This window comes from Hoplias malabaricus, chromosome 7 (genome assembly GCF_029633855.1).
Source record: "Hoplias malabaricus isolate fHopMal1 chromosome 7, fHopMal1.hap1, whole genome shotgun sequence".
Classification (NCBI taxonomy): domain Eukaryota; kingdom Metazoa; phylum Chordata; class Actinopteri; order Characiformes; family Erythrinidae; genus Hoplias; species Hoplias malabaricus.
Window position 1 is genome coordinate 11,624,363 of NC_089806.1, and position 4,111 is coordinate 11,628,473.

At 38.7% G+C, this 4,111-nt stretch overlaps 1 long non-coding RNA gene across 1 annotated transcript; it reads left to right on the forward strand.

The window, feature by feature from the left end:
• The first annotated feature begins 1,799 nt into the window (after positions 1-1,799).
• LOC136702656 (uncharacterized) lies at positions 1,800-3,906 on the forward strand. The gene is made up of 5 exons (XR_010803944.1): positions 1,800-2,036; positions 2,305-2,364; positions 2,506-2,634; positions 3,002-3,110; positions 3,516-3,906. It is a non-coding gene; the product is annotated as an uncharacterized lncRNA (long non-coding RNA).
• The last annotated feature ends 205 nt before the right edge of the window (positions 3,907-4,111 follow it).

The window sequence follows — 4,111 nt, forward strand, 5'->3', positions numbered from 1 at the left end:
TCTACAGACTGGAGATGCACTACAACAACCGGAATAAAGCTTCAGGTAGAGTAACCGGGTACAAATGCTAACATGAAAAAAGCTTACTGGCTTAATAGATTATTTTTTTTTCTCCATTGATACCCATCATAAAGCAACAGCTTTACCTGGCATATCAACACCTATTTTCTCTTACGTTTTTCATCATTAAATCTATAAATTTGTAAAAGAATGATGCCATGAGCTAAATATAAAACAGGAATAAACATTAAGCTCCCTCCTTCCCATCATAAACTATAATAATAAAAAAGGTAAAATCTAACTACACCCTATGATGTGTTTTCATTAACAGCTGCAAAATATCCCAACCTTGCTTAAAGTGTCAAAATATATTTTCAAACAATAAAAAAAACATGTTTATTGTGGTCAGTTCTGTCTCTGCAGCACCACTCTCTGGACTGGAGTAGAAAAACAGGTCACAGTATGGAAATAGCTTTTGTAAACCAAGAATTCTCGTTTACTGTTGTTATGGAAAAGAAACAAGCAATCCACTAACCCCCAACCCCGCCTCCAAACAGGGCCTGGTATAATGTATTGAACCTGTGACCTATCAACAACTAATTTCACTAACATTGTTTATTAGAACTACAATAAAAAATGATCCCATGACAACAAAGCATATAATTACCTGATAGTCCCAACCCCTTATATATAATAAACTGTCACAGAGGGAAGCATTTATTTTATACACAATTGTTCCAATCAGGAGGGTGCAATGTTTTCCTAACAACAAGCCATTAATCACCAAGGATCTGACCAATCTATTGAACAAAATGCAGCAGGTGTCACGCCCTTGTCCTGTCGTGTCTGTTTTCCCCGCCATGTGCTCTCTTTGCACATGGCTGTGTTTGTTGTTGTCCATGTCTCCGCCCATGTCCCCGTCTTTGTTTTTTCTCCTCTTCCATGTCTCATTTAAAGTCCTGCCCCCTCGTTATTAGTCTCAGGTGTCGTTGTGTGTATATAAGTTCCTTTGTCGCTGTATGTTTATTGGTCATTCGTTTCATTTCCTAGTCATGTTGGTTCTCTTCTATTATTGCCTTGTCATGTTACTCAGTTCGGTCTGTCTTTGTCATTTCCTATGTCATGTTACTCAGTTTAGTCAGTCTGTCTTCGCAGGTTTCTGTTGTTGTTTCACTCCCTAGTGTGTTTGTCTCATCTGTCCCTCGTTTCTGTTTGCTCTCTTGTTTCCTTTGTCATCGCTTCTTGTTTCCATTGTCATGTTGTTTCCAAGTCTGTCTGTCTCTGCTGATCCTCGTTTAGGTTTGTTCTTTGTTTAGAGCTCTCTGTTTAAGACTAGTTCTGTCTAGTGTTAGTCTGTTTAGCTCTCTAGTCTGTCCCGTTTGCTCTAGCTCTCCGTGTTCTAGTTTGGTTTGTTTAGCTCCCTTTTGTCTAAGTCTCTGTCAGCTACCTGTATATTTGTTAGTGTCAGTCTGTATCCGTTTTGTTATTTCTTTTGTTTAAAATAATAAAATTAATGCACTAATGTGCTCAGAAAAGAGATTTTTTTTCCCCATGTCTTGATTTTACCCAGATTGATTTCTTATCTAAGGATGATAACTACAACTTTGAGTTCAGCAGATTACGAACCTGGGTAAAACCAAGACGGTTCAGCTGGTAGGTGTCTACTAGGAACATCTGTGGATTTCTTAATTACCATCTTAGTCACTGTGGGTGTGGCTTGTTAGGCAGACTCCACCACACACCATTATCAACTAAACTGAGAATGAGACAAGCACATGTTTCCTCTGAGATATGTGAAACTCTTCTGCTCTGTTCAAATACATGGACACCGGAGAGATCAACATGCTTGATGGAAAATATTAATTTCCTAGTTCTGTTATGTCAGCTCGCAGACATCCACAGGTGTCTGGGATCATGCTGTGTGACGAGGAGAGAACGAGGCCTGTTGTGATATCTTGGACTCTGCCTCAGAGGCTGAGGGAATTGACAGCTTTAAGTGCTTTTTATCTGACAGTGACAGCTGTGGTAGTCTACAGGTCATTATGAGTCCTATTATGTTTGAATATATTTTAATAATTTTCTTATTTTGGTTTTGGAAGCTCCTGTTTCAGGAATGTTTTACATCTATTGTCTTGGCTGTTCCCTTCCTTCTGCTAGTGGATTATTTAAAGGCTGTTTTTAATGAAAATGGTGGTTTCTGACTTTTGCACAGTACCACACACAGTCAGCAATCCACATGTAAAAATGCCCTGTTATTTTAGTGTCTGTTATTAGACTGAAATTAACTTAGTTCTCCTCCTGCAGGGTGACAAGCTCCTGGTGCAGTGCACATACAACACTGAGGATCGAGCAGGTCTCACTTGGGTTTGTCACTTTACATCAATTAAAATGTTTTTTAATTTTCTTTCTTAAAATCTCAACCAATTCGAAATGGATGGAAGACGCAAGTAGGCCACTAAAATATACATTCTTCAGATTTCTATTTTTTTCATATTCTGCCCACAGGGGGGGCAATCCACTACTGAAGAGATGTGTCTGACCTTCCTCTTCTATTACCCAGCCATGTCTCTCGGCAGTTGTTAGTTTCCCTGACACCCAGTCACTCAGGCAGGAAATGGGAGCAGCTAATGAAGAGTAATTCACTTAACATTTAACATTCTTCTAGGGGAAGTATCATTTATACATGTTTTAACCTTTGTCTGCTGCATCTCTAGCATACTGTCAGTGCTGGGACAAAACCAAAAAATATATATTCACATAAATGTAAACGATTGTTTCACATTGTGTTCATTGAGAATGAACCAATAGTAATGCTGCAAAATGAAATGAAGAGGAAGATGAAAGAAAAATGTTCCCTGTCAAAATTTTTCCTTTTTAATAGAAAATAAAAATAGCCATGATAACGGACTGTATTTTTAAACATATGACTATATTAACAACATGATCACACTCAGTCTTCAGACTCTTTATAAACCACTACTTATTAAACTGTATTTTACAGTGAATGGTGCAAACTAATGATGACTAAGAGCTGGGATAAGAAGTCGGTGAATGCGTATGAGCAGACCCTGATGAAGGTTCAGCAGATCACCGCAGTGGGAAACATAGCGGTGTGTAGTGAACATGTTTCTGCTGCAGCAGAGTTCTGATGTTCAGTTTAATTATTATATTCTCATTTTTCTGCTGCATTTCTCACACATTCAATTCAATCATATTTAACTGTGTAATCAGTAAACATATTATAATTACTACATGTTGCTGCTGTCCAAAGAAAATGACGCATCTCTATTTGTTATTCTGTTATAATTTCCTGCCTCACTTCACCGGTGCTTGTTGATTAGAAGTTTTTAACATGTCCGTCTTCTCAGACATGGATTAAACTTAGTCTTACATTAGAACCCATTGTGTTTGATTATAAAAGTCCTATTGTCTTTCAGGTTAGGTCTAGCCTGGCTTTTTTGGGAAACACCTATGTGTCCACTCTTGAGTAAATGCTGGTTTCACTTTTCCCCCAGAACAAAATCTCTTTACACAAGGGTCTGATTCCTGAACTCAGAGACTCCACCACTGTGAGCTGTACCAGAAACAAGGTTGACATCCTGAGACCTGCAGTGGGGTTAGTGCTGCTCCTCTGGATCTTAGCATCACTGAGTCTGCCATAACATTCACAACACGAGCAGCAGAGGGAATCCAACCACAAGACAAGAGACATTCCCGGGAATACTTGATTAACTAAACTATTTTTTTCTTTGCATGTTTTCCTCAGACTGCAATAACGATGAGACTGATTGGTTATCAGTAATGAGTCTTCTTTATAATGCCACCTAGTGGTCTTCATGAATTAGAGCAGGGGTGAACAACTCCAGTCCTGGAGGGGCGGTATTCAGAAAGGTTTGGTGATTCCTCTGCAAGAACATACCTCTGAAACCTGGTAATTAACAGGCGAGTTGAATCAGGTGTGTGTGTGACAGAGAGAGAGAGAGAGAGAGAGAGAGAAAAGGAATCACCAAACTTTGTTGGATACAGTGCTTCCAGGACTGGAGTTGTGCACTCCTGTATTAGAGCTTCTATAATAATCCAATGTTAAATGTTTATTTCTTTGATTCTTTGA